The sequence below is a fragment of the Pristiophorus japonicus genome, chromosome Y (genome assembly GCF_044704955.1).
Source record: "Pristiophorus japonicus isolate sPriJap1 chromosome Y, sPriJap1.hap1, whole genome shotgun sequence".
NCBI classification, from domain to species: domain Eukaryota; kingdom Metazoa; phylum Chordata; class Chondrichthyes; family Pristiophoridae; genus Pristiophorus; species Pristiophorus japonicus.
In genome coordinates this window covers 23,292,422-23,317,245 of record NC_092011.1, presented here as the reverse complement: position 1 = coordinate 23,317,245, position 24,824 = coordinate 23,292,422, and the positions used below count along the sequence as shown (strand labels likewise).

General features: G+C 46.1%; 1 pseudogene; it reads right to left on the bottom strand.

Annotated features, from left to right (window-relative positions):
- Positions 1-14,836: 14,836 nt before the first annotated feature.
- LOC139241080 (probable G-protein coupled receptor 139) lies at positions 14,837-23,711 on the bottom strand (annotated as a pseudogene).
- Positions 23,712-24,824: the final 1,113 nt, after the last annotated feature.

Sequence of the window (24,824 nt, the reverse complement as noted above, 5' to 3'; positions counted from 1 at the left end):
CTGGTCACCTTACTTCAGGAAGGATGTCAAGGCCTTGGAGAGGGTGCAGAGGCGGTTTACAAGGATAATACCAGGGAGAGGAAGCTCAGTTACATTGAGAGATTTGAGAAGCTGGGATTGTTCTGCTTAGGGCAGAGAAGGTTAAGTACTGATTGAATAGCGATATTCAAAGTTACGTAGGGTTTTGATAGAGCAACTAGGGAAAAAGGGCTTCTTCTGGCAAGAGGGTCAGGGACCTTAGAACATAGGTAGAGAGGAAATGAGGAGAAACATTTTAACACAGAGGATTGGTATGATCTGGAACACGCTGCCTGAAAGTGTACTGGAATCAGATTCCATAAAACAAAATGAAAAGAAAGACTTGCATTTATATAGCGTATTTTCCGACCATCGGACGTCGCAAAGCGCTTTGCAGCCAATTAAATACTTTTGGAATGTAGTCACTGTTGTAATGTGGGAAACACGGGAGCCAATTTGTGCACAGCAAGCTCCCACAAGTAGCAATGTGATAATGACCTGATAATCTGTTTCAGTGATGTTGATTGAGGGTTAAATATTGGCCAGGACACTGGGGAAAACTTTCCTGCTCTTCTTCGAAATAGTGCCACAAGATCATTTACGTCCACCTTTGAGCACAGACAGGGCCTCAGTTTAACATCTCATCCTGAAAGATGGCATTTTTGTGCTCAAGTCCCTGGAGTGGGACTTGAACCTACAACCCTCAGAACTTTCACAGGAACTTTCAAGCACTTAGAAAGCCTCTAAATTGCAGAGAACCAATCTAATACAATCACAACATCGTCAGCGTTTTTTTGCCGAGAGAAGCTGAGGGTCCATTTTAAATACCATCTGCCCACTTCTACTGCCCATGGTCTGTGGGTGGGATCAGGAACTGGCAGCAGCAACAAGGGCCGAGACAGAAATAAGGTTGGGGTCTTATCGTCATAGGCGGTCCATCGAACGAGGATGACTTGCATCCACATGAGTTCATAGATGTTTCAATGAAGGACCCGATGTTCCCATCCTGAACTCCAATTGAGGGAGTGAAAGATTCCTGTGCATTGATGTTTTTAACGTGTGGTGACCATTGCACATCAGCCACCATTACCGGGTTTGACAGAGCTAGGTCTTGGTCCAGTGGCAAGGGTTAAGCAGGACGACGGGAGACCAGCTCTGCTGCATGGATCTAGTATACACACATATCACAGTGTGGGCCGGCCCGAGCTACCCTTGGGCCCTCAGCTCTTCTGGACGCCAAACCCTAATTCACCGCACCATCACCATGATCTCTTGTTGCTTCTCCACCCCAATCATTCGCCGCACCTCCGCCACAATTTCTCGCCGCACTTCCGCCATAAACATTCACCGCACCTCCGCACCAAACATTCGCCAAACCTCCGGCACGATCACCCACCAAATTTCAGCCATGATCCGTCATCGCTCCTCCTCCACGATTACTCGTCGCAAGTGTCATGCATGTATGCTTGGTTTTACTAGCCACCAGGTGGCGCCACTGTTGGAGATCATTGGGCTGTGCGCACGTGTGTGTGGCCCAGGTATAAAAAGCTAGCCATCTTGTAATGTACTCACTTTGGGCTATCATAAAGTAGAGCCAGGTTTGTACCTGTTCAGAAGTTACAGTATTCAGTCGATTGAGTTACTGCATGAACAACATTTGGCGACGAGGTAACAAGAACCTTTGCATGCAAAAATGGGCGCAATTGGAATTGTAGAGCGATTTGTGTCGGGAGAAGATTGGACAGACATTGTAGCCCGCTTGAACCAGTACTTGGTGGCCAACAAAATGGAGAAAGAGGCAGAAGCAGTTCAGCGCCGGACGGTCCTCCTCACGGTTTGTGGTCGCAAAATCTATTGACTCATAAAGAATCTCCTCTCACCCTTAAGTCCAACGGACAAGGACTATGAAACATTGTGTGCTCTGGTACGTGACCATTTCAAACCAGAAGAAGCTATCATCATTGTTATATATGTAAACTTGTATATACTCTGTACAGCCACAAGAGGGCTCATCCCCTGGAGTCCCAAAGGATCCCATAAGCCCTTTGGAGCACATGTATTTAAGGAGGCCTCACAGATTGGAGAAGCTCTCTGGAGACCTGCAATGAAGAACTAAGTTTACACTTTACTTTGAGGTCAAAGTATCCAGTCAGACTCTTTCTTCATACATAACAACTGGTGACAAGATATAGATCGCGAACCCAATGATGCAGACAACAGTGGGCATCCTGGAGAAATTCTCTGAGGGAGATGATTTGGAAACCTTTGTGGAGCGACTCGACCAATACTTCGTAGCCAATGAGCTGGAAGGAGAAGCGAACGCTGCCAAACGAAGTGCGATTCTCCTCACCGTCTGCGGGGCACCAACGCAGGGCTTCGTGAAAAATCTGCTTGCTCCAGCGAAACCCACAGAGAAATCATACGATGATTTGTGCACACTGGTCCGGGAGCATTTGAACCTGAAGGAAAGCATTTTGATGGCGATGTACTGGTTCTACACCTACAAAAGGTCTGAAGGCCAGGAAGTGGCGAGTTATGTCGCCGAGCTAAGACACCTTGCAGGACATTGCAAATTTGAAGGACATTTGGAGCACATGCTCAGAGACATTTTCGTACTTGACATTGGCCACGAAACAATACTTCGCAAATTCTTGACTGTAGAGACCCCAACCTTGATTAAGGCCACAGTGATACTCCAGGCGTTCATTGCCACCAGTGACACTACTAAGCAAATCTCTCAGCACACAAGTGCTGCTACAAGTACTGTGAACGAAGTGATGTTGTTTTCAAATCGCAATGTACAGGGCAGGTCACACATACCTGCAGCTACACGTCCGCATATGTCTCAGAGTCCACCATCAAGGGTGATGAATGGAAGGCCATCAACACCTTGTTGCTGCTGTGGGGGTGATCATCGTTTCCATTCATGCCACTTCAAAGGGTACGTTTGCAAGGGCTGTGGAACAATGGAACACCTCCAACGTATGTGCAGGCGAGCTGCAAATCCTGTTAATCCTGCAAACCTCCATGTTGCAGAGGAGGAAGATCCACGGCGGATCATGATGAACCAGAGCCTCAGACCCAGGAGGCAGAAGTACATGGGGTGCACACATTTACCACAAAGTGTCCCCCGATAATGCGGAATGTTGAACTAAATGGACTCCCGGTGTCAATGGTGCGAGCCAGTCCATCATGAGCAAAAAGACTTTCAAGAAATTGTGGTGCAGCAAGGCCTCAAGGCCAGTCTTATCTCTAATTCACACAAAATTAAGAAGTTATACAAATGGACTGTTTCTCATAACCGGCAGGGCCACTGTAAAGGTCTCCTACAATGGAGCGGTGCACTCTGGGTGGTACCGAGCGATGGTTCCACGCTGCTCGGCAGGAGCTGGCTGGGAAATATACGCTGGAACTAGGACGATGTGTGAGTGCTTTCGCCGGCTGACAACACTTCGTGTGCCCAGGTCTTAAACAAATTCCCCTCGCTATTTGAACCAGGCATCGGGAAGTTCCAAGGAGCAAAAGTGCAGATCCACCTAATTCCAGCGGCGCAACCCATCCATCACAAGGCGAGAGCAGTACTGTACATGATGAGAGAAAAGGTAGAGATCGAGCTCGACCGGCTGCAAAGAGAGGGCATCATTTCACCGATCGAATTCAATGACTGGGCCAGCCGAATCTTCCCAATCCTCAAGGGAGACGGCACCGTCGGAATCTGTGGCGATTACAAAGTAACGATCAGTCGTTTCTACCTGGAGGACCAATACCCACCACCAAAGGCCGACGACCTCTTTGCAAAGCTGGTGGGAGGAAAGACGTTCACGAAGCTGGACTTGACTTCAGCCTACATGATGCAGGAGCTGGAGGAATCCTCGAAGGGCCTCACCTGCATCAACACACACAAAGGTCTCTTCATTTATAACAGATGCCCGTTTACAATTCAATCAGTGGTGGCGATATTGCAAAGAAACATGGAAAGATTACTGAAGTTGGTTCTGTACACAGTGGTCTTCCAGGACGACATCTTGGTCACAGGTCGGGACACAGTCGAGCATCTGCAGAACCTGGCGGAGATTCAACCGCGTGAGGCTCAGGTTAAAAATCTCAGTGCGTTTTCCTGGCACCTGAAGTGGAGTTCCTGGGGAGGAGGTTTGCGGCGGATGGCATCAGGCCCATAGATTCAAAGATGGAGGCAATCGAGAACGCAGCAATGCCACAGGATGTGATGGAGCTGTGGTCGTTTCTAGGACTCCTGAACTATTTTGGTAACCTGTTACCGAGTCTCAGCACACTTTTCGAACCACTGCATGCCTTACTGCGTAAAGGGGATGGATGGGTATGGGGCAAAAGCCAAGAAAATGCCTGTGTAAAAGCTAGAAAATTGTCATGCTCAAACAAATTTCTTGTGTTGTATGATCCATGTAAGTGTTTGGTACTAGCATGTGATGCATCGTCATATGGTGTCGGGTGTGTATTGCAACAAGCTAATGATTTTGGGACATTGCAACCAGTTGCTTACATATCCAGGAGTCTGTCTAAGGCTGAGAGAGCCTACCGCATGGTTGAAAAAGAAGCATTAGTGTGTGTCAATGGGGTAACGAAAATGCATCAATATCTGTTTGGGCTAAGATTTGATTTGGAAACTGACCACAAGCCACTCATATTCCTGTTTTCCGAGAGTAAAGGGATAAATACCAACGCATCGGCCCGCATCCAGAGATGGGCGCTCACGTTGTCTGCAAACAACTACACCATCCACCACAGGCCGGGCACAGAAAACTGTGCCAATGCTCTCAGTAGGCTGCCATTGTCCACCACGGGGGTGGAAATGGCACAGCCTGCAGATTTAATCATGCTTATGGAAGCACTTGAGAGTGAGCAATGACCCGTCACAGCCCAACAGATTAAAACCTGGACAAACCAGGACGCTTTACTGTCCCTAGATAAAAACTGTGTCCTTCATCGGAGCTGGTCCAGTGTCTCCGTGGAAATGCAGGAAGAGATAAAGCTGTTCCAACGGTGCAAAGCTGAATTATCTATACAGGCAGACCTCCTTCTATGGGGTAATCAGGTAGTGGTTCCCAAGAAGGACAGAGAGACTTTCATCAATGACCTCCACAGTACCCACCCAGGCATCGTAATGATGAAAGCGATAACCAGATCCCATGTGTGGTGGCCCGTTATTGATGGGGACTTAGAGTCCTGTGTGCACAGATGCAACACATGCTCGCAGCTAAGCAATGTACCCAGAGAGGCGCCACTCAGTTTATGTTCTTGGCCCTCCAAACCGTGGTCTAGGGTCCATGTCGACTATGCAGGCCCGTTCTTGGGGGAAATGTTCTTAGTGGTTGTAGATGCATACTCCATACTCCAAATGGATTGAATGTGAGATAATGTCGGCAAGCACGTCCGCTGCCACCACTGAAAGCCAGCGGGCCATGCTTCCCGCGCATGGCCTGCCCGATGGCCTTGTGAGCAACAATGGGCCATGTTTTACCAGCGCTGAGTTCAAAGAATTCATGACCCGCAACGGGATTAAACATGTTACATCTGCCCCATTTAAACCAGCATCCAATGGTCAGGCAGAGCAAGCAGTGCAAAACATCATGCAAGGCTTGAAGAGGGTAACTGAAGGCTCACTGCAGACTCGCCTATCCCGAGTCCTGCTAAGCTACCGCACGATACCCCACTCGTTAACCGGGATCCCACCTGCTGAACTGCTCATGAAAAGGGCACTTAAGACAAGGCACTCGTTATTTCACCCCGATCTACATGAACAGGTAGAGAGCAGGCGGCCTCAACACAGTCAGTATCATGATCGCGAAAATGTATCACGTGAGATTGAAATCAATGATCTTGTATTTGTATTGAATTATGGACAAGGTCCCAAATGACTTCCCAGCACTGTCGTGGCCAAAGAGGAGAGCAGGTTGTTTCGGGTCAAACTGTCAAATGGACTTATTCACCGGAAACACTTGGACCAAATCAAACTCAGATTCACGGACTATCCTGAGCAACCCACTTTGGACCTTGCCTTCTTTGACCCCCCAACATACACACCAGTGGCAACCGACACTGCGTTTGGCCACGAAGCAGAACCCATCATCCACAGCAACCCAGCAGAACTCACCACACCAGGCAGCCCAGCAAGGCCAGCTGCACAGCAGCCCAGCGAGGGCACAACAGACGACTCATCAAGACCAGCATTTGCCACGGGACGATCAACCAGGGCAAGAAGGGCCCAGATCGACTCACCTTGTAAATAGTTGCACTGTTGATTTTGGCAGGGAGTGTTGTTATATATGTAAACTTGCATATACTCTGTACAGCCACCAGAGGGCTCATCCCCTGGAGTCCCATGGGATCCCATAATCCCTTGGCAGCACAGGTATTTAAGGAGGCCTCACAGGTTGGAGAGGCACTCTGGAGAACTTTACTTTGAGCTCACAGTATCCAGTCAGACTCTTTCTTCATACAAAACAATCATCTCACGATCTCGATTCTACACGCACGTTCGTTCTGAGGGATGTATCAGAATTCATTGCTGAATTAAGACGTCTAGCTGGACCGTATATGTTTGAAACTGCATTGGCAGACATGCTGCGGAACTTGTTTGTAGTCAGCATCAACCACGTGATGATCCTGCGTAAGCTACTGGTGGAGGAGAAGCTGGGTTTGAGCAAGACCATCACGAATGTCCAATCATGCATGATGACAGACAAAAGCTTAAAGCAGATATCATTGAAAAATCGGAACTCGGCAAGTACTGTAAAGAAGATAGTATCGTCGTTTTGCAGAGCTCCATATGGCAGGGCCTACCCGACTGCATATATGAAACCTGTGGCTGCTCAAAGTCCGCCAATGGGAATGCATCCAATATCACCATGTTGGCGTTGTGGGGGAAATCATCGGTATCATCAGTGTCGGTTTAAAAAGTATATTTGTAAAGGCTGTTCGAGAGTGGGGCATCTCCGCAACTGAGCAAGCGTGCTGCGACACATCACATGGAGGACGACGACCAGTCTAGCGCAGATCCGGATATGCAATCCAAGATACCAGAGGAGGAAGTGTATGGACTGTATTCATTCCTAACAAAGAGCCAGCCGATAAAGATTCATATAAACCTTAATGGTGTGCCAGTATGAATGAAATTGGACGTGGGTGTGAGTCAATCAATAATGAGCCAGAGGACATTCGACAGGCTGTGGGATACTAAGGCTGTGAGGCGTAAACTGAGTCAATGCCAGTCAATGTCAAGTTGGGTACGTACACTAACAAAGTCATAACAGTGATTGGCAGTGCAGTAATCAAGGTGCCATATGATGGTGTGGTTCACAATGTACAGTTATAGATTGTTCCAGGCAATGGTCCATCGCTGTTTGGCAGGAACTGGTTGGAAAAATCAAATGGAACTGGAAGCAGATCAAAGTGTTGTTGTTGGTGGAGCATACTCCATGTGCTCAAGTGCTGAGCAACTCCCCTCGCTGTTAAAACCAGACATCGGTAATTTCACAGGAGCCAAGATGCAGATCCACATGGACTCGGATGCAGGACCCGTCCATCATAAAGCTCGGGCAATTCCGTACATGATGAGGGAGAAAGTCGAAATCGAACTGGACAGACTCTAGCGTGAAGGGAACTTATCACTGGTCAAATTTAACGGATGGGCCAGCCGCATTGTTCCCATGTTGAAAACTGATGGCACTGTCAGGATTTGAGGAGACTACAAGGTTACGATCAATCGAGTTTCGAAACAGGATCAATACCCGTTACCGAAGGCTGATGACCTGTTTGCAACAGGCTCGAGCGGCTGAATGACCTCCTCCTGTTCCAATGTTACAGACTCGAGGGGCTGAATGGCCTGCTCCTGTCCAACAGGCTCCAGGGGCTGCATGGGCATCCTCCTGTTCCTATGTAACTGACTCGAGGATCTCAATGGGACTTCTCCTGCCCCTAGGTAGCAGACTAAAACTGCTGAATGAAATAATCCTGTTCCATTCCTGCGACATGCGCTCTGCCCCCGTGACCCTGTCATCACTGTGAGGGTTGGTGCTCTCACACTGCACTGAGGGACAGATACCGTCTCTCAGCCCATCCCTGGCACACCACTGCCACTGCCCCAGGGAGCAGCTGCCACCATCCGAACGCATGAAACCAAAGGATCCCAGGGATGGCTGAAGGAGCTCCTGCAACTTAATTCAACCCAGAGAAATAATCCGTCTCACCGGGCATGGAGGTGCTGATCAGCAGAGGAAGAAAGTCACTCCTAGCCTTCAAATATATGTCAAGTAACAACTCGAATCCTCAACATTCTCTCTTTAACCCCTCAACCTTAACTCTGCTTAACTCTCTCACCTTAATTCACAGAATCATAGCATGGCTACAGTACAGAATGAGGCTATTCAGCAAGTTGAGACCATGCCGGCTCTCTGCAAGAGCACCTCAGCTAGTCCCACACCCCCGCCCTTCCCCCATAGCCCTGCATTTTTTTTCCTTCAGGTACTTATCCAGTTCAGGTTGAGGAGCTGGGAGGTGCCAAACCATGGCACAACAGAAAAGTAGTTTAGCTAAAACAGACTTGTCAGACGGGCTGTTTAAGAATTTCCATGATTCGGACTAGAATTAAAGGTCAAACGTTATTTTCTACATACACGGGATCAACTTTGGAGACCAATTTCCTGCAGTAACTAATAGCTTCTCCTTGTACCCGAAGTAACCTTGACAAATGGCATTTAAAAACAGAATGAATATATTAGAGTGCACTACAGTGCCACCACTGCCTGGAAGGTGTCATTGCAACGTGATATTAAGGAAGGATATCTTTGCCTGCGAGGCAGCGCAATGATGGTTGACCAGATGGATTCCTGGGACGAGAGGGTTATCCAGTGAGGAGTAATTGAGTAGAATGACCCTATACTCTGGAGTTTAGAAGAATGAGAGATGATCTCATTTAAACCTATAAAATTCTTGGAGGACTTGACAGGGTAGATGCTGAGAGGCTGTTTCTCCTGGCTGGATCAGTGCTAGGGCCTAAGCTGAATACAATCTATATCAATGACTTAGATGAGAGGACTGATTGTAATATATCCAGGTATGCTGACCATACAAATCCCGGTGAACGTTAGCTGTGAGGAGGATGCAAAGAAGACACAAAGAGATATAGATCAATTGAGCAATTTGGCAGGGAGGTGGCAGATGGAGTATAAGGTAAGGGAATGTGAGGTTTTTCACTTTGTTAGCAAGAATGGAAAAGCAAAATATTTTCTCTAAGGTGAGAAACTGTGAAATGGTGATATTCAGAGGGTTTTTGGGTGTCCTTGAACACGACTCATGGAAAGTTAACTTGCAGGTACAGCAAGCAATTCGCAAAGCAAATAATTGGCTATTCTTTATTGCAAGGGTCTTGGGGTACAAGCGTAAGGAAATCTTGCTGCAATTATACAAGGCTCTGGTGAGACCACACCTGGAGTACTGTGCACAGTTTTAGTTTCCTGACAGAAGGAAGGATATACTTGCCATAGAGGGGGCGCAACAAAGGTTCACTAGATTTATCCCTGGGATGAGACAGTTTTCCTATGAAGAGAGATTGAATAGAGTGGGCCTATACTCTCTGGTCTTTGGAAGAATGAGAGGTGATCTTATTGAAACATATAAGATTCTGAGGGGGATTGACAGGGTAGATGTTGAGAGGTTGATTCCCCCTGGCTGGAGAGTCTAGAGCCAGGGGGCACAGACTCAGGATCATGGGTCGGCCATTTAAGACTGAGATGAGGAGGAATTTCTTCACTCAGAGGGTGGTGAATCTTTAGAATTCTCCACCCCAGAGGGCCATGGATGCTGAATCATTGAGTATATTCAAGGCTCAGATTGATATATTTTTGGAAACTAAGGGCAACAAGGGATATTGCGATTGGACGGGAAAGTTGGGTTAGTGCAGAAGATCAGCTCGAGGGCCCATATGGCCTACTCCTGCTCCTATTTCTTATGTTATTAAGGCATGTTTTCAATCGGTAGTTCCCATTATAAATGTGGACATAATGGACAAAGCTGATGCAAACAGTGTGGCAACAATGTGACAACAAGAAGTAAGATGTTTCAGACAAGAAATGCACTCAGATATAATATTTTTAATATATGAATAGTCAACCTCTTTTGACATTGCTCAAGGGGTGTTGAGACCGAGTATAACCTTCAGGTGAAGAGTTCGAGTTACAGTTTGAGTCTCGGACACATAGGTATAATTTCAGCCCTCATTTTAAAGTCATACATTTTGTCCTTATTTTTTTAAATACAGCTCCATTATAAATTCCCCTGACTGCTTCTATAATGTGAACCTGTCAATTTGTAATTGAATTCTCCTGTTAGTGGTGGTCCTGCAGCGCCTCCACTGGTCAGTGGGCATCCTTGCAGCGTGATACGTTTACACAGGCAGTATGCATTATAACTGTGTAAGGAAAGGGTTAATCAGACTGTACTTACTGTTACTGTATCGATATCGCTTTGCATTGGAGTAATGTTAAACTTCAGCCTTTGACTGTTAAAGCATGGAAGTTTAAGTCATTGTCAAGTGCCCCTGGGCTGTTCAGCCAGACCAACCTTTAAGCAATGGTCAGTTTCGTCACTTCAGTAAACTTGACATGCACGCTGCTTCATGTAAGTCAGAGAATCTTAATCCATTGATAACAAGTGCAGGGATAACAGGTGGTTCTACAGAAAACCCTCTGGGTAAACCTCATCCATTTTAATTGAGGCTTCTATAGAAGCAGGATATTGATTCGTAGAAAACCTTCCCTTATCCAGCATCCTCGGGACCTGACCTGTCCCGGATAAGGGAATTTTCCGGACGAGGGGTGGTCATGTTAAATTGGATGGCTGAGCAAGGGTATATCGGGGCTGGCTGGCTTGGGGCTGGGAGTGCGGCAGAGAGATCATGGCGGGCGGGGGGGCGGTGGGCAGTAGATCGCGGGGTCAAGCCAGCAATTGCAGGAGTCAGCAGCGAGGAATGACCACAATTTGTTATGTCGGAGTTCTGCGTATGCGCCACCCGGTGGCCAGGAATGGTTCTGGATAAGGGAGGTTCAACCTGTATCAGCAATGCTAAAGGAAACGACTGGATTGTTGTTAAAAACCCATCTGGTTTACCACTGCCCCTTAGGGAGGGCAATCTGGCCTATAGGTGTCTCCAGACCCACAGCAATGTGGGTTTCTCTTAACCGCCTTCCGAAATGGCCCAGCACTCAGTTGTACCAAACCGCTACGGAAATAGACCTTGACCCCACACGGACTGCAGGGGTTCAAGACGCCGTCTCATCATCACATTCTCAAGGGCAATGAGGGATGTACAGTAAATACCGGCCTTGCCAGCGATGCCCACATCCCAAGAATTAATTTAAAAGAAACTTGGTGGAATGGCAATTATATGAAACAAGAGTGAACCTGTCAGAAAAATAACAAAGTAAGGGAACTGCACCAGTCTATGGAAAAATAACTTGTTAACACTAAAGTTATTGATAATGGACAAGTCAATTAAATTGTATTTTAACGTATAATGGCATAATGCAGAATTGTGTGGATAGTCACATGGAGTGAGTGAGAGAAATGTATAAAACTGACAGTTTGTGATGAACCTTTGGTATTGTAAAAGCCTAAGATAGTGGCCTCAGATCTCTCACACATTTCAATCCCCAACCAAACCATCATCAAGATTTAAAGTCATTAGTCAAAGGGTTAGAGGGGATTTGAGAATTTTTTTCACGCAGAGGACAGTGAGCGTCTGAAACTCGCTGCCTGAAAGGGTGGTAGAGGCAGAAACCCTCATCGCATTTAAAAAGTACTTGGATATGCACTTGAAGTGCTGTAACCTACAGGGCTACGGACCAACAGCTGGAAAGTCGGTTTAGGCTGGATAGCTCTTTGTCGGACGGAACGGACACAATAGGTCGAATGGCCTCTTTCTGTGCCATAAATTTCTATGATTCTAAGTTTGATAGTAAATTTTATTTTTAAGTATGTTTAAGTAGCTGCATACTTAATACATCCGTGACACCTGATATTCATGGTATAAAAAGTTTATTACTCTTAATTATCCCTTTATTAAGCTTGAGTATAGAAGATTAAGGAGTGATGCAGTTGAGGTGGTTATGATGATTAAAAGGAGTTGATAGGGTAGATAGAGAGAAACTGTTACCTCTGGTGGGGATAGTCCAGAACAAGGGGGCAGAACCTTAAAATTAGAGACAGGCTATTCAGGGGTGATGTCAGGAAGCATTTCTTCACACAAAGGGGAGTGGAATTCTGGAACTCTCTCCCACAAAAAGCTATTGAGGCTGGGGGGGTCAATTTCAAAGCTGAGATTGATAGGTTTTTGTTGGGTATGGGTATTAAGGGTTATGGAACCAGGGCGAATAGATGGAGTTTGGATACGGATCAGCCAAAATCGAAGTGAGTGGCGGAACAGACTCGAGGGGCTGAATGACCCCCTTCCATTCCTATGTTCCTATTGATTTGGGGAAGCAAATTATTGATCAGGACCCCGCGTCTTTAACAACTGTGAGCGCAGGAATGTGTTATGACGGGATCGGGAACTGACAGCACTAAGACGGGCCGAGTTTGAAATGGGATCAGGGTCTTAACTGCGATGCCGACCCCTGATGTGCAGATATTAATGATGCATCCGCCCATTTCCTGTGGATCTCCGGCCCCCTAAATTGAGGCTCCTCCCTGCCCCCACCATCTCCACACGGATTGGATCCCACCATCACTGCGTGTCACACAACTACACCCAGGCTCGGCTTGTCTTTTAACAGGTTTATTTTTGAGAATAGAATGCATTTTACATTTCAATTCAGTGCAATTGATTCAGGGAAGACATGATTAAAAATGGTAGCACTCAACTTGCAAGGGCGCAGTGACTAAAAACAGTTTAATGGCTTCACCGGGTGACCTGAGGGAGGAAGTGTTATAACAGACCTATGGTGCGACGCAGGGGTGGTGTGTATTGTAACCCAATGGTCACGCAGTTCCACGCTTCACGTCTGAATGCTCCTTCCCTTGTGCACTTACATAGGAAGATAGGAACAGGAGGAGGCCATTCAGCCCCTCGAGCCTTTTCCAGCATTCAATGAGATCATGTCTGATCTGCGACCTAACTCCTTCTTGGCCCCGATCCCTTAATACCGTTGGTTAACACAAATCTGTCAATCTCAGATTTAAAATTAAGAATTGATCGAGCATCAATTGCTGTTTGCAGAAGAGAGTTCCAAACTTCTGCCACTCTGTGTGTAGAAATGTTTCCTAACTTCATCCTGAAAGGTCTGGCTCTTATTTTTAGACTGTGCCTCCTAGTCCGAGGCTCCCCAGCCAGTGGAAATAATTTATCTCTCTCTCCCGTATCAATTCCCCTTAATATCTTGAACTCTTCAATCAGATCACCCCTTAATCATCTAAATTACAGGGAATACAATCCTAGTTTGTGTAATCGCTCCTCGTAATTTAACCCTTGGCGTCCAGGTAACATTCTGCATTTTACTTCACCTGGTGGATCCTCTCACCTACCGTCCTTCCTTGATTCATGTTCATGACCTCACATGGTGAGAGGCGCAGGGGGAGGGAAATGGATGTCGGGCAATTAATGGGCGATAGGCCTCACTGCCCGCCTTTGATCCCTTTCTCTGCCACAACCCCACCCGATTTCACGAAGGAATGAGGAGGAGAATCCAGTCCAGAAAATGCCATGCAACTATTGAAAGAGCAGGGAGTGCTCCTGGAGTCCCGGCTACCATTCCTTCAAACCAACACCTATCCAAACTGGTCATTTGTCTCATTGGTGTTTGTGGGAGCTTGCTGTGCACACATTGGCTGCCGCATTTCCTGCTTTACAACAGTGACTACATTTCAGATGTAATTCGTCAGCTGTGAACGGCTTTGGGATGTCCTTATGTTGTGAATCAGTTTATCTGTTACCCACGCTCCCTCCTCCATTTGTTGAAATCAAAACCCATGGGATAGATCAGTCGTAGATCAGTGGGCAGCACCCTCACCTCTGAGTCAGAAGGTTTTGGGTTCAAGTCCCACTCCAGGAACTTGAGCACGCAAATCTAGGCTGATACTCTAAGTGCAGTACTGAGGGGGTGCTGCACTATCGGAGGTGCCGTCTTTTGGGTGAGACGTTAAAACGAGGCCCTGTCTGCTCTCTCAGGTGGACATAAAAGATCCCTTGGCACTATTTCGAAAAGAGCAGGGGAGTTATGCCCGGTGTCCTGATCCATATTAATCCCTAAATCAACATGACTAAAACAGATTATCTGCTCATCCCTTTGATGGTACACACTGTGCCATGGTGCACCAGTGTGGAGGGACTGGATGGTTAAGGTGGTGGATAATCACATGGACTGCTTTGTCCTGGATGGCGTGGGGCTTCTTGAGTGTTGTTGGAGCTGCACTAATCCAGGCAAGTGGAGAGTATTCCATCACGCTCCTGATGTGTGCCTTGTAGATGTGGAAAGGTGGAAGTGTTGGATGATGTAAATCTCAAACAGTGAGAGGAATTAGAAAATCTAAAGGGGGCGTAGAACTGCTCTCGTGATAATTAGCCCTGAACAGCCCAGCTGCACCTTCTGTCCTCCCCTATCTCTGTTAACTCAACCTGCCCCTTTCACGCACCGACTCACTTTCCCACAACTCTGTTTTTAAATTAACTTTTAGTATGTTGTACGAGATGAGCAGAATCCCAGCTGGTTACCGCTGCCTAGACTCCACCCCCACCTCTGCGGGCAGCTTCTGGGAGAAACCGATGAGTTGACGAGTTCTCCTTTGGTTTTCAGTCTTTGGTGAGCTTCAGAAACAGATGAATGGGCTGTGTGATGGCTCGCCTCATCTCCTCCTTGAACTTAGCCTGGGTGAGAGCGTAAATGCAAGTGTTGGTGCAGGAGTTCAGGTACATCAGCATATCGCCGACCTGCATGACCATGGGGCCTATGTCCAGCAACATCTCCTGGAACACAAAGACCACCACTCTGGTCATCCACAGCACGATGAAGCTGCCCGATATGGCGAAGAGCAGGATGATGGACCTTCTCCGGTTATCCATCTCGGGGTCAACTTGCTTCCCATCGCCATCTAGACCCCGGAATGCCCTGCTGACCGGACTGGCCACGAGAACGTGCCTGACGGTGAGAGCATTGAGCAGCAAGATGCACACGTAGGGAATGAGAGGGGTTAAGATGGAACAAGACGAAAGGTATACTGCCCAGGGGGTGTTTGTACAAAGTTTGCGAAGCCTGCAGACTGGGAACGGGCGCGGGCATCAACGGGTTCGTAGGTGAAGTAGCGCGGGATATTGCGCAGGTAGCTCACCGTGCACACAGTCGTTATCACCCCGGTCGCTGTTCCCACCGTGCAGTATCTCGCTTTCCACTTCTGGTAACAAATGCCGACAAATCGATCAAGGGTGAAGGCCACGGTGAGCCAGACCGAGCAGTCCACCACCGCGGCATTCATGATGCTGTTCAGGCTGCATACGTGGTAATGGGTGAGGATCGAGAAGGGGAAGTAGAGAGATCCCAGGTAGTTCAACATCACACAGAAGATGATGACCAGCAAGTCCACCGCTGCCATGGAGACCAGGTAAAGGCCCGTGCATCTGGCGAGGACACAGCTTCCACGAGAGAGAATCATGATGGTCATTAAGTTAGCTGCCAGAGAGGGAAAGAGAGGTGAGAGTTAGTAATTACACCCACACCATGTGTTACAGGGCATGTTACATGAGGGAGAGATACCCTAGCCTTGCAACTTGTTGAGAGTTCTCCTTAGCAACAGCCAGCATTCAAGATTGATTATGGCCATGTGATGTTTATAGTACTGCCTTAATAGTATGTTTAGATCATAACTTTTATGGTCACAACAACTCGGGCACTGCAACTTATGTGAAAGGCTGTTGATGTTCGCATAACGCAGAGAATGTAAACACGTGTGCGTGAGAATCAGCTGTACATTGACCAGAGAGTACCATGTAAAGGTAATGAGTAGGAGACGGTGTGATGAAACTTGGTTTTAACACAGTGAAGATGCAAAGAGGGAGTGAGGAAACTTGGGAGGAGAGGACATTTCTAAGTTAGGTTAGAGACAGAGGTTGGAAAATAGTAATAAGAGAATGATTGGCTATCAGTATAATAAATAATTATTAGATAGCAGTATAAACTGTATGGATTCTATTTCCCTGATAGCTCTCATTATCCAATGCTCACCATACACGTAAAGAGCAGCCATTGTCCATCACTCAGTGAAATACAATTGGTCCAACTCGGTCCATCGCTCAATCAACACTCATTGTTCAACTCACTTCATCACTCAATGAGATCCCATTGTTCAACTCAGGCTCTCACTGAATGTGCTCTCATTGTTCAATTGTCTCCATCATTTAATGAGCTCCTATTGTACAACTCTCTACCAGTCACTCAATGGACTTGCATTTTCCAACTCACTCCCTAACTCAGTGGCCTCCCATTGCCCAACTCTCTACCTTACCCAATGGTCTCCCATTATCCAATCACAACCAGTCACTCCATTAACCTCCCTTTTCCAACTCTATATCAGGGAGGGAAAACATCCTCTCTGCATCGACCCTGTCAAGCCCCCTCAGAATCTTATATATTTCAATAAGATCACCTCTCATTCTTCTAAACTCCAAAGAGAATAGGCCCAACCTGCTCAACCTTTGTTCATAAGACAACCCCTTCATCTCAAGAATCAACATCTTGAACCTTCCCTGACCAGTACATTAATATCCTCCTGCAGTCCACAGCTTTCTTCTTCATTATCAACTACACGGCTGATTTTAGCCTCATCTGCAAACTTCTTAATCCCTTAAATCCATTGTTATCAGCCTTGATTATACCCAATCACTGAGCATACACAGCCCTCTGTGATACAGAATTCCAAAGAGTCACAACACTTTTGAGAGAAGAAGTTTCTCCTCATCTCAGTCCTACATGGCCAACCAATTATCCTGAGGCTATGACCTCTAAATTCTCCAGTCAAACGAAATGGCCTCTCACCAATGACCCTGTCAAGCCCTCAAAGAATTATATACATTTCAATTTGATCACCTCTCAATATTCTAAATTCCATAGAATTTAGGACTCAATCTCTCATCCCAGGAATCAATCCAGTGAACAATCGTTACACCCCCAAGCATATCCTTCCTTAGGTAAGGAGACCAAAACTGTACACTGTATTCCAGGTGTGGTCTCACCAAATCCCTATATAATTGCAGCAAGACATTCTTATTCTTATACTGCAAGCCCTTTGCAATAAAGGTTTGCCTTCCTAATTGCTTGCTGTACCTCCATGTTAACTTTCTGTAATTTGTGTTCAAGGTCATCCAAATCCCTTTGAATACCAACATTTCACAATTCTGCTTTTCCATTCTACCTATAATTTCAAATTTCCCCACATTATACTTCACCTGCCATCTTCTTGCTCACTCACTTATTCATTCCTATCCCCTTGTAGCCTCATTGCATCCTCCTCACAGCATATTTCTTACCTAGCTTTGTATCAGCAGCAAACTTGGATATATTATGCTCAGTTCCCTCATCTAAGTCATTAACATAGATTGTAAATAGCTGAGGCCCCAGCACTGATCCTTGTCGCACTCCACTAGTTGTACCCTGCCACCCTGATAATGGCCTGTTGATTCCTACTCTCTATTATCTGTCCATTAACCAAGCCTCAGTCCATGCTACTCATATTACCCCCAACCCCATGAGCCCTAATCTTAGAAACATAGAAAATAGGTGCAGTAGTAGGCCATTCGGCCCTTCGAGCCTGCACCGCCATTCAATGAGTTAATGGCTGAACATGCAACTTCAGTACCCCATTCCAGCTTTCTCGCCATACACCTTGATCCCCCTAGTAGTAAGGACTACATCCAACTCCTTTTGGAAAATATTAAGTGAGTTGGCCTCAACAACTTTCTGTGGTAGAGAATTCCACAGGTTCACCACTCTCTGGGTGAAGAAGTTTCTCCTCATTTCAGTCCTAAATAGCTTACCCCTTATCCTTAGACTGTGACCCCTGGTTCTGGACTTCCCCAACGTTGGGAACATTTTTCTTGCATCTAACCTGCCTAAACCCGTCAGAATTTTAAACGTTTCTAGGAGATCCCCTCTCATTCTTCTGAACTCCCGTGAATACAAGCCCAGTTGATCCAGTCTTTCTTGATATGTCAGTCCCGTCATCCCGGGAGCACAGAGGCCCTGTATAACGGTTGTTACACCTCCCTGCCCCTGCACTCAAATCCCCTCACTATGAAGGCCAACATGCCATTTGCTTTCTTAACCGCCTGCTGTACCTGCATGCCAACCTTCAATGAGTGATGTACCATGACACCCAGGTCTCGTTGCACCTCCCCTTTTCCTCATCTGTCACCATTCAGATAATAGTCTGTCACATTTATCCAGATTATACTTCATCTGCCATGCATTTGCCCACTCACCTAACCTATCCAAGTCACTCTGCAGCCTCATAGCATCCTCCTCGCAGCTCACACTGCCAACCAACTTAGTGTCATCCGCAAATCTGGAGATAGTACATTTAACCCCATCCTCTAAATCATTGATGTACAATGTAAACAACTGGAGCCCAGAACAGAACCTTGCGGTACCCCACTAGTCACTGCCTGCCATTCTGAAAAGTATCCATTTACTCCTACTCTTTGCTTCCTGTCTGCAAACCAATTCTCAATCCACGTCAGCACACTACCCCCAATCCCATGTGCTTTAACTTTGCACATTAACCTCTTGTGTGGGACCTTGTCGAAAGCCTCATGAAAGTCCAAATCCACTACATCAGCTGGTTCTCCCTTGTTCACTCTACTGGAAAAAATCTTAAAATATTCCAGAAGATTTGGCAAGCTTGATTTCCTTTTCACAAATCCATGCTGACTTGGATTATCATGTCACCTCTTTCCAAATGCGCTGCTATGACATCCTTAATAATTGATTCCATCATTTTACCCACTACCGATGTCAGGCTGACTGGTCTATAATTCCCTGTTTTCTCTCTCCCTCCTTTTTTAAAAAGTGGGGTTACATTGTCTACCCTCCACACCATAGGAACTGATCCAGTGTCTATGGAATGTTGGAAAATGACTGTCAATGCATCTGCTATTTCCAAGGCCACCTCCTTAAGTACTCTGGCATGCAGACAATCAGGCCCTGGGGATTTATTGGCCTTCAATCCCAACAATTTCCCCAACACAATTTCCTGACTAATAAGGATTTCCCTCAGTTCCTCCTTCTTACTCGACAATCTGACCCTTTTTATATCCGGAAGGTTGCTTGTGTCCTCCTTAGTGAATACCGAACCAAAGTACTTGTTCAATTGGTCTGCCATTTCTTTGTTCCCCGTTATGACTTCCCCTGATTCTGACTGCAGGGGACCTACGTTTGTCTTTATTAACCTTTTTCTCTTTACATATCTATCGAAGCTTTTGCAGTCCGTCTTAATGTTCCCTGCAAGCTTCCTCTTGTACTCTCTTTTCCCTACCCTAATCAAACCTTATGTCCTCCTCTGCTGAGTTCTAAATTTCTCCGGGTTCGCTGCTATTTCTGGCCAATTTGTATGCCACTTCCTTGGCTTTAATACTATCCCTGATTTCCCTTGAGAGCCACGGTTGAGCCACCTTCCCTTTTGTATGTTTACGCCAGACAGGGATGTACAATTGTTGGAGTTTATCCATGCGGTCTCTAACTGTCTGACATTGCCCATCCACTGTCAACCCGTTAAGTATCATTCGCCAATTAACACCTCATACCTTCATAGTTACCCTTCTTTAAGTTCTAGACCATAGTCTATGAATTAACAGTTTTATTCTCCATCCTAATGTAGAATTCCAACATATTATGGTCACTCTTCCCAAAGGGGCCTCGCACAACTAGATTGCTAATTAATCCTCTCTCGTTGCACATCATCCAGTCTAAGATGGCCTCGCCCATAGTTGGTTCATCGACATATTGGTCTAGAAAACCATCCCTTATGCACTCCAGGAAAACCTCCTCCACTGTATTGCTTCCAGTTTGGTTAGCCCAATCTATATGCATATTCAAGTCACCCATGATAACTGCTGCACATTTATTGCATGCACCCCTAATTTCCTGTTTGATGCCCTCCCCAACATCACTACGACTGTTTGGAGGTCTGTAAACAATTCCCACTAACTTTTTTTGTCCTTTGGTGTTCTGCAGCTCTAACCATATACATTCCACATCAGGGATATAGATCCCTGACGGTAGCAGGCCAGGTAGAAAAGGTGGTTAAGAAGACATATGGAATGCATGCCTTTATTAGCTCAGGCATAGAATATAAGAGCCGGGGGGATATGCCTGAACTGTACAAAACAATGGTTAGACTACAGCTGGAGTACTGCATTCAGTTCTGGCCACCGCATTACAGGAAGGACATGATTGCGCTGGAGACGGTACAGAGGAGATTTACGAGGATGTTGCTGGGAGTGGAGAATCTTAGCTATGGGGACAGATTGGATAGGCTGGGTTTGTTAGGAGGATGAGGGGAGACCTCATTGAGGTGTATAAAATTATGAGGGGCCTAGATATAGTGGAGAGAAAGAGCCTATTTCCCTAAGCAGAGGAGTCAACAACCAGGGGTCATAAATTTAATGTAATTGGTAGAAGATTTAGAGGGGATTTTGGGGGAAATCTCTTCACACAGAGGGTTGTGGAGGCCTGGAACTCGCTGCCTGAAATGGTGGGAAAGGCAGAAACCCTCACCACATTTAAAAAGTACTTGGATGTGCACTTGAAGTTTTATAACCTGCAGGGTTATGGACCTAGATGTGGAAAGTGGGATTAGGCTGGATAACCTCTTGTTGGCCGGAGCGGACACGATGGGCCAAAATGGCCTCCTTCCATGCTGTAAATGTCTATGATTCTATGATTTTAAAGGATCAAGGGATATGGGAATAGGGTGGGAAAGTCATTCAACCATGATCTTACTGAGTGGTGGAGCAGGTTCAAGGGGCCGTGTTGCCTACTCCTGCTCCAGTTCTTATATTCTTCATTGACCAACTCACTCGATTACTCAGTGAGCTGCCATTGTCCAACTATCTATGGCACTCAATCAACTGCCACTGCCCGGCTCCCATCAGCAATCACTAAGCTTCCACGTACAAGCTCTCCCAGTAACTTAATGGCACCCCCAGTATCCAATTCCCACCATAAATCAATGTTTCCCGTCTCCAATCTCTAACGGTCTCTGAATGAGCCCCAATTTTCCAAATCCCACCAATCAATGTTCCAATTACCCAACTCTTTCCCTCATTCCATGAGATCCCTTTTGCTTTTTCACCACCTCACTCGGTGAGCTCTGCTTGGCCAGCTCTCTGCATCTGTCAATGGGCTCCCAATTGTCCAATTCTCTGAGTCATCCAATAAGCTCCCATTTTCTAACTCTCCTCATCAATCAGAACTCCAGTTCCAGCTATCGTTCCATCACTCAATCAGCCCCTATGAACGAGTTCCCGTTGTCCATCTCTCCCTTCACACAATCATTTTCCACTTACCAGCTCTCTGTCACTCTCCGGTCTCCCATTTACTAACTTTCCTCACCAGTCAGAGCTCCAGTTGTCCAATGCTCTCTTTCACTCATTGGCGTTTCATTGTCCAACTTTCTCCATCACACAATAAGCTCCAAGTGTCCAGCTCTCCCCATCTCTTACTGAGCTCCCTCTGTCCAACACACACAAACAAGCACCCAAAATAGAATGCATTCACAAACACAGTTGCAAACACTCACACACACAGACACTGAAACAGGAACACACTCACGCAGTTCCACGCGCACACAATCACAGTCAAATAAACAAACACTCGCATATACGCACTCATAGACCAGTCAGCTTAACATCGGTGGTCGGAGAAATAATGGAATCCCGACTAAAGGAGAACATGGAAGAACATCTTGAAACCAAAGATATAATAACGAATATTCAGCCTGGATTTCAAAAGGGTAAGTCTTGGTTGACCACCTCATTGAATTTTTTGAAGAGTTAACAGAGGGTAGACAATAGAGATTCAGTAGATGTCATTTATCTAGATTTTCAAAAAGCTTTCGATTAGTTACCCCATAATAGACCAATGAACAAGGTCAGAGAATGCGGAGTCTGGGGACAAGTAGCAGTACAGATCGCTAGCTGGCTTCAAGACGGAAAGCAGAGAGTAAATGTAAAGGGTAGCTATTCGCAATGGCAGAAGGTGGGTATTGGTGTTCTACATCGATCAGTGCTGGGACCACTGTTGTTCACAATTTCTATTCACGATTTACACCTTGGCATCAAAAATACAATTTCTAAATTTGCGGATGACACCAAATAGAGGGACAGTCAATACTTAGGAGGACTGTAACAAATTACAGGAGGACGTTAATAAACTTGCAGAATGTGCATATAATTGGCAAATTAAGTTCAACACAGATAAATGTGGGAGGAAGAATTGGGAGGTCCCTGATTACTTGGAAGGTACAAGTCTCGGTGGAGTTGAGGAACAAGGGGATCTCGGAGTACAAATACACAAATCGCTAAAGTAGTGATACAGGTGAGCAAGGTCATTAAAAAAACCGAACCAAGCCTGATTTCTCGAGGTATAGAATGGAAAAGTAGGGAAGTTATGCTAAACCTGTTTCGAACTTTGGTTGGACCACACTTGGAGTACCGCGTACAGTTCTGGTCGTCATATTATAAATAGTACATCGAGTAACTGCAGAGGGTGTAGAGAAGATTTACAAGGATGATAAAGAACTGCAGGGGTATACATATTAATAAAGGATGAACAGGCTGGGTCTCTTTTCTCTTGAAAAAAAGGCTGAGATGTGAACTGATTGAGGTTTTAAAGCTATGAACGGTTTTGATAGGTTGGTACAGAGAGAATGGTTCCACTTGTGGGCAAGAGCATAACTGGAGGCCATCAATATAAGACAGTTACCAAGAAATCCAATGGGGAATTCAGAAGAAAATTCTTTACCCAAAGAGTGGTGGAACTCGCTACCACAGGGAGTGGTTGAGGCGAATAGTATCGATGCATTTAAGAGGATGCTAGACAAGCATATGAGGAGAAGGGAAAAGAGGGTTTTGCTGATAGATTTAGATGAGGAAAGACAAGAGGAGGCTCGAGAGGAGAATAAACGTCGGCATGGACTGGTTGGGCCGAAAGGCCTGTTTCTGTGCCGTGTCACCAATGTATTTTATCCCCACACACACACACACAAGACACAGACCGACACACACAGGCACAAGTAAACACACAGCCACATACATCTACACTTAGACTTTAAAACACACACACACTTTACAGTAGCTTGCACGCAGAAACACAATCATGTACACAGACTAAACTGCACACGAGCACACACTCAGAAACACAGTCACACATATGCTTACACGCATTCACACACTAACATGCTCAAACAAATGCAGTCTCACACACACAGTCACACACACACACACACACACACTCTCTCACACACATACACCCATGCAGCCACACATTCACAGCTTGCCAGTCATTAAAGAGGATTTCCCTCATTTGGTGACTATCTGTTACTCACATACCGGCCACACCGATGACTGCCAGGCAATGGTAGAACACGTCCTGTGCTATTAAGAATGCCAAGCTTCCCATCCTCGCATTGAGTCAGTGACGTGTGTTGGAGCTGGAGACAGCAGCACACACTGACACACAGAGGCAGTACTTTGGAAGTAGCCTCTATTACATGCTCAGGAGAATCTCCCAGTGAGACATCGAGCTCAGGGGGGGCCTGGTACCAGCTGCAGTCAATGCAGTCGCACAATAGGTAGGGACCTTAACTATCCTAATCCACGGGGAGAGCTTACGTGGAGATTGCACTTTAATAACCTCAAACACACTCTGCAATAACAGAGTCACCGAGTAATATTCAGAAGGTTCAGAGGCGGTTTCAACTAAATGTTGAGGCAGGTGCAGGAGAGTAGCAGGTCCTGGGCTGCATATTGACAAATCCTTGAAGGTGGCAGGGCCACTTCATCAGGCGATTAAGAAAGTAGATGAAGACTTGCTTTTGTAAATAGGGACATTGGATTCTAAAACAAGGAAGACTTGTTAACCCTCCACAAAAAACTGGTTCGGCCTCAGCTGGAGAATTGTGTCCAATTCTGGTCACCGTTCTTTAGGAAGGATGTCAAGGCCTTGGAGAGGGTGCAGAGGCGGTTTGCAAGGATAATGCCAGGGAGAGGAAGCTCAGTTACATTGAGAGATTTGAGAAGCTGCAATTGTTCTGCTTAGGGCAGAGAAGGTTAAGGACTGATCGAATAGCGATATTCAAAGTTACGTAGGGCTTTGATAGAGCAACTAGGGAAAAAGGGCTTCCTCTGGCAAGAGGGCCAGGAACCATCGGACATAGATTAAATTAATTGTCAAAAGATTTAGAGAGAAATTGAGGAGAAACATGTTAACACAGATGGTTGGTATGATCTGGAACACACTGTCTGAAAGGGTACTGGAATCAGATTCCATAAAACAAAATAAAAAGAAAGACTTGCATTTATATAGCGCCTTTCACGACCACCGGACGTCCCAAAGCGCTTTGCAGCCAATGAAGTACTTTTGAAATGTAGTCACGACTGTAATGTGGGAAACATCGGAGCCAATTTTTTGCATTGCAAGCTCCCACAAGTAGCAATGTGATAATGACCTGATAATTTGTTTTAGTGATGTTGATTGAGGGTGAAATATTGACCAGGAAACTGGGGAATACTT